The sequence below is a fragment of the Tubulanus polymorphus genome, chromosome 1, assembly GCF_964204645.1.
Source record: "Tubulanus polymorphus chromosome 1, tnTubPoly1.2, whole genome shotgun sequence".
Lineage (NCBI taxonomy): Eukaryota > Metazoa > Nemertea > Palaeonemertea > Tubulaniformes > Tubulanidae > Tubulanus > Tubulanus polymorphus.
In genome coordinates, this window is record NC_134025.1 from 30,941,938 (window position 1) to 30,957,215 (window position 15,278).

Consider the following 15,278-nt stretch of genomic DNA (forward strand, 5'->3'; position numbering starts at 1 on the left):
TTTCATAAATGATTTAATATTTCATACAGACAATCATACAATAGGCTGGACACGTGGACTGCCGTGAGTGACATGAAATATCATTTGGTTAATAACTTACAGCCGTCATCAATCAGGTGTCTTAGTCATGAAAGGTCAATGACATCCCTCAACATCATCAAGAGCCGAGTGATGATTTAAGATACCACTTTGGTTCTAGAAATCTATCAAGTCTGATGAACTTGACTATTTAATTCCCGAGTTTACTGATAGTGGGATATACACCACAATACACAATTATTCAAAATCAGTTTATTTCGAAATATTTCGACGACTGGTAAAAATGTATTGTGTAAAATGTGATGATCGCACTGTAGAAGTATTGTAAACGTACTAATGTCTATCTATTAATTGATGAGACCTGTTTTTCTGGGATATTTTGCTTACTTTTTGGGGTACATACCTCATTTATGTCTTAACAGAATACCAAAGTCCAGTTGAATGAGAGAGAAAATCCTCCATTTTGTGAAATTTCTTGAATTTTTACATTGTCACCATGCCTACAAAATGAAGTTATTTTTCTTGTGGGGTCTCAACAACTAAATCAGGGTGGCGTAGGCATGGTAACAATGTTCAAATCCAAGAAATTTGACAAAATGGAGGATTTTCTCTCTCATTCAACTGGACTTAAGGAGTCTTTTTGCCAATCCATCTAATTGGTACAGAACTGGAAATATATCAGATATTCAGTTGTTGTCCGCGATTTTTGGCATTCTGTTAAGACATAAATGAGGTATGTACCCCAAAAAGTAAGCAAAATATCCCAGAAAAACAGGTCTCATCAATTAATAAATAGACATTAGAAGAGCTTCATGTGGAATAGTTAATGATTTATGATGATCAGATTTATTAGATTGTTCCTTTATCACTCCATGTAATTTCATTAATTAGAAAGTGACATTAATTATTTATTGTGTATCGACACTGGACTGGAAAATCTCATTAACCAATCCGGATTTATGTAGAGGAAACATCAAAAACAACTAAATTAATTTGTAAAAAAAACCAATTTCTCAGTTTCAGATGGTCTTGTCTCTTAGAATTTCGTTTATTCAGGGGTGGATCTGCTCTGCTGGTCTACCCCCCCCCAAAAAAAAACAAATCTTGAAAAATTAGTAACTTTCTCATGCATTCTGAGTGTTTTTAGGGAATGTTTGATCATCCATTGAAATGCAATATTGAAAACTGCAGATACGTTTTTCAAAGGAAATTCTACAAAAAGAGGGGTTGTTCACCCGATGAACACCAATTAATAAACCTAGAACTGAGGAACTTGGTCGCGGAATGTTGATAAGTCAATCGCAGGAGTATGGATGGCTACCGATAGATATATCTCAAATCAAGTCTTTTATTAGGATTTTCAATGTTTATCTATGCTATCAAACAAATAGAAGCCTAAAATAAAGAGATTTGTACCGGTCACAAGTAGAGTGAATTCAATGTATAAACTTCAAACTAAGCAGTCGATATAATTTAATATTTAGTGTAGGGGTATCGGTATCTGGAGACACGTTGAAGGTCATTATGTGTGTAGCTGTTCTCCTCTTTGAGTCCTCCACACAGGAATAAAGACAATCAACCTAATCGAGCAGAGCGCACAGAGCAGTATCAGTTATATCATCGACTGACTGTCACTTGATTCGTAGTGTGTTAATCGATTCCAATTCCATTACTCAACATTACTCTGAACTCGCAGTAACACATGTAAATAATCAGCACTCTCACTACTCTCTAATACCGCGTAAAATACGATATCAATTCAGGCAGATATTTCTACAATGGCAGAAAAATATCTAGAATTAATTTCTCAAAGCGAGTCTGGTTTAAAAGTGAATAAGAGTGAATCAGGGTCCACTGAGTGAATCATTCCGGGTCCCATTGCAATCACCCATCAGTATCTTCAAAGGGAGAAAAGGGTTTAGAAATCAATTTCTCAAATGGATGAATCGGAGGTCCAGTCACAAGTCCTAAATACTATTGATCTTAATTTCTAGATTCGCTTTAGAACTGAAATGGATCCAAACTGAAAACTATTACATTTATTACATATAACATTATCTTGTTGAATTGTTTCATTACGTATTAAAACGAAGAGCTCGATCAGCTAGCGAATATATTCTGTGAACTTTTTTTTCTGTGCACTTTTTAAATCTATTACGAGCGCTGATGACAACATGTCTGCCGCCGGAAATGGGTTCGGTATAATCAGACATGGCCGCTGGCTGCGTAGGTAGATGGTGAAAAAGTCACACACGTATCTATGACGTCAGGGATGATGTTGTTTTGTAGCTGTTCTCGTAGACTCACGCGTAATTTCAGTAATGCGGGTTTTGGTCAATGGAGTTTAATGAGGTTCTGAAACTCTAAGGTATTGGACCCTTCCCTAGAACGTGATAATACATAATCAGCACATTATAACGAATATGCGATATGTCATAAACTCGAACAATCTCTTCTAGGAAAAACTGCATTGTAGTCGCTGTTTCATTGTGAGATTCTCGTGTACAGGACGGGTATAAAGTGAAGCCACTACCTTCGTCACGTAACAGTAACGTGACCTTTTGTCGTACAGGCCACAAACTGGTTTGTACCAGAACAACCCAAAACTGACCAATTTGGTCAATCTATAGATTGCGTATGAGTGGTCTGTGTAAGGTTTGTTTGCCGTCTCATACTGACCATAATCTCACTGACTGTGGTCACATAACATGCTGACAACACAACCAGGGAGATGACACGATCACAATTTATGATCTCAGCTTAAATTCAGCATTAGACAAAATAATTGAAGTCTGTTGATCGAATGTAAAATGTTTTCAGAGTTCACAACATTCGCATGAATAATGAATGTGATGACATCATAGGAGCGTATGGGCACTGATTTGATAATGCCAAATTGGCGCGGGCTGCGTTATCCGAGTTTCTAAATGCTGTTTAATGTGTTTGATGTAGATATAAATCTATATTATCTGTACCTGGTGACTGTAGTGATATCGGTACAATTGAACTGTGGTTTATTGCATATATAAAGAACTACCCACTCAACTGTTTTTATACCCGCGCAGCGCCATCATGAACTGAGCACAGTTTTAAAGCTTAGGGCCATTAACAGAAGTGGTGAGATGTGTGGGTGTTTCTCTGGTGACTGTTGCTGTCAGTACTTAACTGGAATATAAATATAAACTACATCAACCCACTGTTCATCTCCGCCGACTTCACCTGAGGCTCTAACAAATAATTCATATCAGTGAATTGTAGCACCAACGACAAAAATAGGAGTATCTGAGAGTTTTTTTTAGATTTCGCGCGCCCAGTTCCACAGGACGGTGTGTAATACCTGTGTTAGCTCAAGTGCAGTCAGATTCTATCACAGAAATTTAGAACGATTTTAGAGGTTGTTCCGTAGTAGCTCCGTGGAACCTGTTCCACAGTTGTGCTCCATTTCAAATTCACTATTCTAACTCAGAACTGAGGGACTAGATCCTAGTAATTATTTCATCAACGATTCGTTCTAGGAAAGAAAAGTTGTAAAGCCCTAAGTTAAAGATTTGTGATTTTCTAAAGTGTATTTTTATATTTATTCAGACATGCAAGTTTAATTGAGTGACATCTTAAATTGATTTCTATTTAGCTCAAACACGAATCCCCTGAATTTACGAGTCGGTCAATATTATACCGAATCAATAGAGATTTACTACAGCGAAGCAAATTCGGGCGTCATATACATCAATATATGTCTAAAGCATATGATCTAAACATCGCACAGGGGAATTTATGGATGTCATAAATTGAGAAAACTAATTCAGTAGCGGATCTTTTATTCGTGGTAAACAGTCTCCTCCTAGTTCGTCATGGCGGATATAATAAGAATTGATGGATGGAGTGAAGGAAATGACCTTGAAAATCACAGACGATGACTGAGGAAAGTCGATTCTGCGTGTATTTATTTATGATGTAGGGCGATGTCGTCTGCAACTCGACTGTGTAGGTCTAGTTCGGGGTGGCTATCTTTAACATCGAATACAATTCACAAAATAATATGAATATTACAACATCAGATTTACAGCAAAAGTTGACAAATTACAAAGTCATATCATAAGTACAGAAACGTAACAAGAAAATTAATCTTAATAAATTATTTGATACCTGCTAAAAAATGTCGAATTTTTGGGATAAGCTAATGTGGGATTGCAAACTTGAAATCGAAGTTTTGGGGAATTATAAGATTTGGCGATTGGGTAGGTGATACAGGGTTCGACTGTAAATAGTAACGTTGAATAATTGTAGAAATGAATAGCTTTAAAATCCACGGGTATTTTACTTTCTTTCTGCACGTGAGGTGTACATTATATAAAACATGCTCGCATTTACAGCGGAAACGTCGTTACCTTGACAACTTCCGGATCTGACACTGAAACATCAGATAGTACGTTCATATAGACTCAAATCATTAGGGAAATTATGAATATATATCATTTGTACGGAGGGAACATGTTATTGATAGAAATATTCCGAATAAATTATTCATCGATCAAAACTACTGCCTAGAGTTCATTTACGACAATTTATAACCAAAACAACGGTGAAAACTTTGAAGCTGGGCCCTGACCCTTATGGGCATCCCTCGGAGTCCGGGCTGTGTACTGACTGGTGACTCACCCTTATGGGCATCCCTCGGAGTCTGGGCTGGATACTGACTAGTTACTGAACCTCGTGTAGTGCACTCAACAACTCGCGCCCGTGTTTTTCCGAGTCAATGGAACTTGGATTCGAGTCGCTGGTTTTTATCGGCGATAAAACATTATCGGATTTTATCATCTCGGAATTTGTGCTATTTATAGAATTTACTGCTGAACGATTGAGAGAGAGGAGAAAGACTTCTAGGGTGATAACATGGGAGAGGGAGAGGGAGAGGGAGACGGAGAGGGAGAGGGAGAGGGAGACGGAGAGGGAGAGGGAGAGGGAGACGGAGAGGGAGAGGGAGAGGGAGAGGGAGAGGGAGATGGGTGGAGAGGGAGATGGGAGGAGAGCAAGGGGATGAGAGGGGGGATGAGAGGGAGGGATGGAGAAAGGGTGAGAGAGAGGAGAGAGAAGAGGAGAGGGAGAGAGGGAGAAGGGAGATGATGACTGGTTCTATTCCACGATATGCCCACACACACACATTAAACTTCAATTTATCATTGCTCTGTATATCAGGAAGGTTCCAGCATCCTCTCTCTCTGTTTCCATTAAAACACATCACTGATGATGAGCACTGATCATTCAATCTCATTCAATCTTATTCCCAACAGGCGTCGTCTTTTCCACCGATATTGAATTCATTCGAAATATGATGTCATTGAATCGTTTTGAATAAAGACATTTCTCCAGAAATGCAAAGTAACGATTTCCGATCTGTGTATGTGACTTGTAGACACTGTTTCACCCGGCCGACCCTGGTAAGCGAGTATACGTCTGATGACATGATTGAGACAGCTCCTCATTATATGAAGGACTATCGACAATCGATATCAGTCAATCGATACTCATTTCCTCTGTTTCGTTAATAGGCTACATTGGATTGATCGTGGTCAGTTCATAGTTACTCATTAGCCTTTTACTCTTGCATCAATACACGATATAGTGTCCGTTAAATTCAAAATTCAAACAGGTCTCGTCTGCAATTCCGTTAAATTCAAAATTCAAACAGACTTTAACGTCCCATAGACGGAACCAGTTTGAAATGTCAGCTGCATTTATATTGTACTGCACAGTTAAGGCTAAGTTTCAAGACCAGTTTAAGACCACCTTCATTATCTTACAACTTCTGATTGACAAATGCGCAAAAGGTGGAACTGGTTGCTGACCTCTTGTTCCATTCATCGACAGAAATGAGACCAAAAATTTTCCGAACGGCCTCTGTAGCTGTCTGCTCTCTGCTGTCTACTGTCTCCTGTCACCTGTCTCCGGTCGCATGTCTCTGTCTCCTGTCGCCTGTCGTCTGTCGCCTGTCTCCTGTGTCCTGTCGCATGTCGCCTGTCTCCCGTCTCGCTTTATCGTTTTATCGCTCCAATAAAGATGTAGGTATGTGAACCTCGCAGTAATAATCAGGCTATTACACCGCAAAACCGAGTATTCCGTCGGTAATTCTGGTAGAGCAAGGAAATAATAATCATCTGAGAGGAATAAAACTGGCTACATTTACAGCACGATAAACCATGCATTTAGATGCTGAATATCTGAACCCAGTTCCACAGTTCTGGAGCAAGTTCCACAATTCTGAACCCAGTTCCACAGTAACCCAGTTCCACAGTTCTAGAGCAAGTTCCACACTTCTGAACCCAGTTCCACAATTCTGTCTGGAACTCGCTCCACGATTCTGAACCCAGTTCTACAGTTCTGGAGCAAGTTCCACAATTCCCGAATTCTTAAGATTGAAATTGAACTTATAATTTCAACAGTTGACATTTCTTTTGAAGTCAATCTTTTGTATCAGAGTCAAACTATACTGGACGATTGAACCAGGGCATGTTCGAATGGTTAATGAAGTCAAATTGACTGATGCCTGAACACCTAAATTACCAACCGAATTGACTCCATAAGGCGTAAACACGTATTAACACAGCATTCTTACTTTTTGTTTGACTTTTCACAAAGAAACTCGATACGATCAATTTATCTTTGATTGAAACGGAACAAGCTCTAAATTATCTTCATTGATTTTCCATCTAGAATACACCGCGTGGTAAAACATAAAGCAGTAATGTATATTGAACACTGACGGGTTGACAGACTACTCAACCAATATCCTCGAGGCGCTATATTAACTTTCCTATAATAATCCTGTTGCTTCACGGCGTAAATCATTTCTTCACAGACTCGAGGATTAAATATCTACTTTCATCCGTATTTTCCATCTAGGGATTTGTCTGCGCCGGTTAAATTTGACAAACAAAATTAATATCCGAACCCTTTCTGCATCCAGCGCCATGTTCTAAATCTCCGCATTGTTTGACAAAATATGATATGCAGTTTCCATAGCAGCAATATGTAAATTCAGCTGTTTATTGAAAAAATTGATTAATTTGCGAAATGTTTTGCAATGTTTCAAAATCTTTTACCGCTTTGACCACAATGAAACATGGAATGATTCTGATAAAGTTGGGTGTATTTGATTCGAAGAATTGGAATTTCGTAGACGGTAGAATAAGCTTAAATCTAAAACGGTTAAATAAATGAATTCTTCGCGTCGCATGAAAAACATGAAGTTTCCAAGAGTATAAAAGCCAAAAATCTGAGTTTAGCTTTTTAGCGAAACCGGTTCCTGGTCCCAGATTCACAGTCGTCTGAATTAAGACTTGACTATAACATATTGCGTGAACTGTGGAACTGTATCCAAAACTGTGGAACTGTATCCAAAACCATAGACAACTGTGAACCTGAGTTCAGAACTGTGGAACTGAGTTCAGAACTGTGAAACTGAGTTCAGAACTGTGAAACTGATCATTAACTGCCGATCGAGACAATCATTAAACACATTTGGCAGCTTCAGAAATTGATGATTTCTACTGATGAATGTAGTTGTTACAGTTGACGCCTGGTACCATTAACCAATGTCACAAATCTATTCCGTCGTCGTTTCTCGTTAGACAGTCTTTGACTCTTGACTTCACGGCGAACCCTCCGACAACAATAACCATGTATTAACAACATCTTATATTCAACATAGAGATGAAGATAATAGAGACAGTGTATACTGACAATCATGTGAATAATTCCTATTCATGTTAATTTTCTCACTAAGCGTGCTTATAATTCTTATTCATCTATAGTTCTGCAATTGAAGAGTTATATTCAACCGACGATTTTCAAGACTTGCACACATCTACAAGTACGAAAAGTAAACAAGATTTTATTCTTAATTCTATGATTTTACTAAGCGTTAACTTCAAAATTTCAAATCCAAGTTTTCTAAAGAATAGTTTGCAGACTTCGCCGTAGAGACTGTCACACAATCAAAGGATTGAGACAAAATTGTCGTGGAACTGATTTAGAGTTGTATATAGAAATACACCTGCTGGAGTTGTTAGCCTTATTTCATGCATAAATCTGCTACAGGAAACCCCTAGCAGTGAAGAGAGGGTTTTATCATTCTTTTTAAAAGCGAGGAGAGTGGCTAGAAAAGCCTCACGGTTATTCCATTCCGTTCGCTTCTTCCATCATTAGAAATTGAGTAATCAGCCATGAAATCCATAAAGACAACAGCGAAGAAGACAGCATTTGTGAATTAATACTATAATAAGAGCTCTTTCCCTGAGACTAGCGACAACTGACACCGCGGTATATACAACCATGTTATCACAATCTAATGTATTCTGTATCAAGGACAGTCAGTCCCAACAGTTTACAACCAACTCATCTTTACCCAAACCATCTTATCGTTGAGCGGCGAGACCAGCCAACTGACCCTGTCTACCCAAACATCGTATTACCATCTCATAAATACTGTATGTATCAAGGACGGTCAGTTCTAGGGTTAAGACACAGTAAACGCTTCAATCAAGACCAGTCTAAGCCCAATCTTGGTTCTAAAGCCATTCTAACAGCTAAGACCTAAGACAAGTCCTAACACTTTAGACCACATTCAAACACTGGCACTGGACCCTAAGCACTGTTACACAGTGGTGACTTCAAATCATAAGAATGGTCCTAAGTTGTTAGAAAAGCTATGTAAGATAGACTGGTATTAAATGTGTAACTTGCCCCCAGAACCGACCAACCGACCAACCGACCAACCGACCAACCGACCAACCGACCAACCGACCAACCGACCAACCGACCAACCGACCAACCGACCAACCGACCAACCGACCAACCGACCAACCGACCAACCGACCAACCGACCAACCGACCAACCAACCGGTCTATTTCCTGACCGATTACTGAACTTGATGGGTGTAGGCAACATTATAATATGATTAACTAATATCTTATAGATCATAAAACTGCAGATCGCAGCCGTCTGTATCCGTCTATACAGTCCATCATCTTATATTCATGTACGACGGTGAGATTGAATGAAAGAACCCTAATTGGTTGCATTTGCTGCAATATTGACAGTGTCTGTATTCAGTGACAGAATTGTCGCTATATTTACAGTATCTTCGCTTTTCTGGTGGAAACTTTTTTTCAGCGATTTCTGCTTCGTCGATGTTTGAATATTTCTGTGATTTGAGTAAATATGATGTGAGAAGAAAGGAGAATGCGACGACTACGTAACGTTAATATTTGATATGGTCTAATAACCGACAATGACATAGTGTAACCGGGCTTTATATCCATCATAATCATCGGATAGGATTGAGCTCGAATCCCTATGAGAGTAATAATCTACGTGTTGCTCTAAGACATCTATAATAGATTAGACGAAAATAATGGCTCTATGTCACAAACTCCCAGATAACTAACGACTTTAGATCTGTTGCCTTTAAGAAAAATGTTCTTTCGTAAATCAAAACATACCACTCAACGACTGGAGCTATATTACTTTCATAAAATAACATCAGGGCTTCATGAGAAAGTTTAACGCCTAAAACGGTTAAGTTCGAATTGTTGGTCTCAGTGAAAACATAAAGTATATAACCGATAGCAAACACCCGACGGCTAGTAATAGTTACAAGATAACTAGGGCCTATCTGATTCTCTACAACCAACTCCGAGAATATTGTTCCTCTTGTCCTGTTTGAATGTTAACTATTGTTGATCTATTGTCCTTTAATTCAGGATATTCAAACTATGAATAGATTTTTAAATTTAAATCTTTAAAATTAGAATATAGATAAATCAGAAATTCAGATGAAAGCGTGTTTTTGGATCTTGTAGAGGAAAGTAAAATCAAAGAACATTTTTCCCAGGATGAGTCTCGTGTCATAAAACTGGCACGTATGATAATAATGTATATATATCATACCTGTAAAGATTCAGTCAGACATGGCACACACATTATATACATGGACATTATGTATTTTTTTCTGTGAGATGTAATCATTGTACCGGTGATCGTTACTGATGAAATATTTAACTTATCGTGACTGGTGCGTTACCGCTGCCGCTGCCGCCGCTGCTGCTGCTGCTGCTGCTGCCTTTTCTTTTTAAGATTGGTAATAACGATGATAATGTGACTCTATTTTTGCTGCTGGCTTCTGATGTTGATTCGTCTGTTCTCCTCCTAAACTTATACATGTAGAATTATTGAGATCAGTTTCACTGCAGTCGTGGTTTTTAGATTTAAGACCGGTCTAATCTCATTTTGGTTCTATAACCAATCTAACTACTGAAGACCAGTCTAAGCTCATTTTGGTTTTATAACCAATCTAACTACTGAAGACCAGTCTAATCTCATCTTGGTTCTATAGCCAATCTAACAACTTGGGACCAGATATTGTATTTAGTGTCTATAGTGTCTGTATTGTCTCAGGGTTTGTTGTTTATAGATGGTTTAAATCATAATGTAGCGATAAAGTGTTGCTTGACTTTCTGATTAAGAGGAAATTCCAATATCGGATTCGAGCGGGAAGAGGAGAGGAAGGAGAGGGGAGAGGGGAGTGGGTAGTGGGGGAGAGGACTAAACGATATTCTCACAAATCAGCTACAATATTAATCATACTGAATATAAATGAAATTCTCATCTTTCTCGATCAGTATTTCTTGTTTGCTTTGCATAATCTACACCACTGATAAGTACGCAGTTGCTCCTATATATCACCAGCTCTGTATAGATTTCAGGGAACATCTATGACATTATATGATATCTAAAACCCCTGTTTCGATTATTTCACTAATATTGTCAAAAATGACTGGGTTTATTTACTCGCGGCAGTAATGGATCTGATAACTCTTTTAACCTGCGGTGAATTCAGCAAAAAGCTCACAGTTATTATAGACATTGTTCCATATATATATCACTCATTAGTGTTAACTGATACAGTCACCGGAGCACTCCGTCAGCACTACCCTGACATTTTGCTCTTGTCACAGCATGATGCTTGCCATCATGCCCTGCTGCATACTGCTGCTGCTGCTACTGGTGCTCATGTTGGTACTGGTGCTGAATTATAGATCGTATTATGGTGTACTGGTGCTGTCAATATGAAGTGCCACTAAATTGCATGAATATTTATTAGATTTTTTGTTTATAAGCAGTAGTACAGATATTATAATCCTGTCAGCTGTAGACACACTGTTAATGTATCAGACACTTGTAGATCCATTTATCTGAAACGCGCGGTACATTTCACGTGATGACAGTCGTTCGTCAATATCTCAAACAGCCAATCTAATAGATGTTCAAATTCTCGTAGTTTTTCAAGGTTTAGTTTCCTTGTAAGATTTTAAGCTTAAACGATTCAGTTTGAATTAAAGTTTTAAGGTTAAACCGCGTGTTGTCCTCATTGAAATCGCTACCATCAATTAAATCATTTGAGATTATGTTTTTCGCGAGACTGGGGTCAGTGTGGAGCTTTTATCTGCGTGTTCAGTTTTGATTGAGTTTACAGTTTAAGCGAGTTACTAGAAATCCAATAAAAGTGACATTTCACATTTCAGCTGAAAAACCCCATAATAGTCCGATATATCTGAGCGCTACTAATCAACGAATAGCTGTTTCCTAGCCCCCACCTCTCATTATTTCTAGATGCTCTTCTCAGCTGGGCAGCGCTCAGTCGCCTGTTGCCATTATTCTGATGATAAAAGAAGCCATTTTTCTCATCACGATATTTGCCAGAAATGAGTTCTTTGGTTTCCTTCGTCATGTCTTTCAGTTTCCGCTCTCAGGTCTTTTTATAGCACGTCACAAGCCCTGAGGAGGTGCAACAAAAACAAATACACTGAGACTGAGGAGCGTGAAATCATTCTGGTTCTGCTTGCGAAATCCCTTCAGTTTATAGTTCCTTCTCCCAGGCCACGACAACCCCCCGCGAACAAAGTGAGGTTACTCCTCCGAGGCCACGACAACCCCGCGAACAAAGTGAGGTTACTCCTTCTCCGAGGCCACGACAACCCCGCAAACAAAGTGAAGTTACTCCTTCTCCGAGGCCACGACAATCCCGCGAACAAAGTGAGGTTACTCCTTCTCCGAGGCCACGACAACCCCGCGAACAAAGTGAGGTTACTCCTTCTCCGAGGCCACGACAACCCCGCGAACAAAGTGAGGTTACTCCTTCTCCGAGGCCACGACAACCCCGCGAACAAAGTGAGGTTACTCCTTCTACGAGGCCACGACAACCCCGCGAACAAAGTGAGGTTACTCCTTCTCCGAGACCTCAATACCGGCTAACAGGCTGTGCGTGTCTTAGAGCGATAAGCTTTTAATGTATTCTTATCAACGAAAATCGACGAAAAGAAATTCAAATGTTTTCACATTGAATATGCGCCACAAAAGGACGACGTCCCCTTAATTCTAATCCTAAATTATAAGAACAATAAGAAATCATTTGTAGAAAACTAGATTCCATATACAAGGGCGAATTCAAAATTCCTCCCAAAGTGCCTCCCAAAAAGTCTGGCATTTTTGCGAAGTAAATTCTAAAAAGATGAAAAATGATTCCAGGCTCTGATGAGGGCCAGAAAATTCGCCAGTGTCCTAAATTTCCAGAACCCCCACGAATGTAGCCCTCGCATCGCCAAATCTACCCTTTTCAAATCAAGTACCCAGTCCAATCTTTAGGTCCAGCGCCTTCAAAGAATCCTGGATCCATCCTTGATGTATATTTCCTCAGTCATCTATTGTTCAATGTAACCTGTTGACATTCACAATGATAACGGACAAGCAATACAAAGGTTCAATCCATTTGTCTAACGTACGACGAATCTCCTTTCCACAATTCCTCGTTATGGACCCGTTTGAGAGGAAAACTAACACGACATAAATCTAAGACCAGTTGCAAGCATTGAAGGCTTAGATTTATGGCTAGTCTTAACTCACTTTTATTGTATAGCTAATCTATAATATTTAAGACCGCTTTTGGTGTCAAGTCACGACTGCATAACTGGGCCGGGGACACGTGTAACTGGGCCCTGAACACGTGTAACTGGGCCCGGGACACGTGTATCTGGGCCCGGGACACGTGTAGGCTACAATAGTTCTGCATTTAATGTACTAATTAGCTAATTGGTGATCCCTCATCAGCACAGCTTAACATGAGTCAATATCAATTAGTGGAATAGATTTATATTTTTTATGAGCATATTTTTTTACAAATGAATGATATCGGCTTTATCTGTGTTTTTTGAATGCCCTGGAGGGATTATTTCCCGGGGCGGTTGCGTAAACCTTCCCAACCTCCAGTACCGCAGGTGCACGCGTATTGATACAGCAAGCGAACAAATCCTATTTCAATTTGAGTTAATTAGGAAGAGTAAGATTGGGATTAGATGGGTTTCTCACAACAGGTTTATACCCGAGTGCATGTAACGTCCCTAAATCTACCAATTACGTATTCATCCCCATTTTCGAGAGCAAAGTGAATACCTTCAATAATTCAATGCTTTATGCATATACATATACATAATATGCAAATCAGCCATATGCAAATCGCCAATATGCTTGTGTTGACACACATATATATATATATATATATATATATATATATATATATATATATATATATATATATATATATATATATATATATATATATATATATATATATATATATATATATATATATATATATATATATATATATATATATATATATGGTCGAATGTATAGCCAGAAGAAATGAAACAAAGCTAGCTATCCATCATTTTTATGAGCATTGTTACAAGTCACAGGCTCTAGTTTTACAGTTTTGCTCTCTAACGCGGAGTTACTTAGCTTCCAACGGTTTAACCCCACGGGCTTAATGGTGATATGTGTTGGTCATTAATTTTGTGCCGTCAGATCTTAACTCACAATTTTGGAACTGCATTTATAGTTCTACTGCTTATCGGTTATTGTCTAAAATCGATCATTTCCAGTATCTGTAACTCTAAAGAGTCCAATCTGAGCTCACAACTTTGAACTGGCTTCAGACTCCCCTAACTCAAGATCTCATCAAGTAATATATAAACCAACATCTCCTCAGCCTTATAAAAAAACTGTATCTTATATCAGTGTATTATAGATTGAGTTGATATATACGTGATGGAATATCGTTCTGGGAAGGAAATAATCTCACAGTAACACGACTGACTGTCATTGATTGATTACGCAGACGGCTTTCACCAAAAAAATACAACTTCAGACTTCATTCCGAATGATGTTTTGATGTGCAGGGAAATTGATTCTAACAGTAAAGACGTATTGCTAAGCCTAAGACGCAGTAGATTGGATTCGTGCGAACTCCTAAAACTCCTCTGACCTTTTATAATTTGTTCGGCCAAAAAAATTTTCATATCCTATTTGATCATAGGTTATAGCTGTATCGGGTAAGGATGTACGTAGTCTATTGAATGATTACCAAATCTTGAGATCTCCGTATCAGTTTGAATTCATTGAAAATAATAGAGAGGGTATTATTAGAGAATTACTATACACCAGGGCATGGTTTTATAGACTGGTATTAACTTTAAAAATGAATTGAGTCACCTCGGGGTTAAAGCTGATATCAGGGTATAAAACTGGGCCCGAACTGGGCTGCAGTTGCTCAAAGGTTGATAACCGGTGGATAAATACAATATCAACAATGAACTTTTTAATTGTCACTGTGTCAACTATATCCACTTTTAACTCTAACCAACTTTTGAGCACCCACGGCCCCTGACTGGTCACCACACCTGACTGGTCACCACAGCTAAATGGTCATTCTACTAACCAGAGTTTGTGGCCTAATGGTTAGCGCACTGAGCTGATAGACTATAGATCCCTGGTTCGAGGTTAGTGTTAGGTTTAGTATGGGCTCATTTATAGCATTTTTGGGCTAGAACAGTCGTGATTTTAGATATTTTTCATGTATCTTATTTGGCTTTTAAAGATGCTTTTTGGGCGAAAATTCCAGATCAATTACTTCTCTTTGAGTTTCGAACGTAATGTTTTGCACAATATGCGAAAGTAAAGATACTTTTCAACGAAAGACACTTATGATAATTCCCTAGACTCAGCGAGACTCGACGAGACTCAGCGATACTCAGCGAGACGTGTGAGACACAAACAAATAAAAGACACATTTTCCCTCCGTCGCTGTTCTTTGTAGCTGTACTTAGCGCGCGTTCCGTTAATG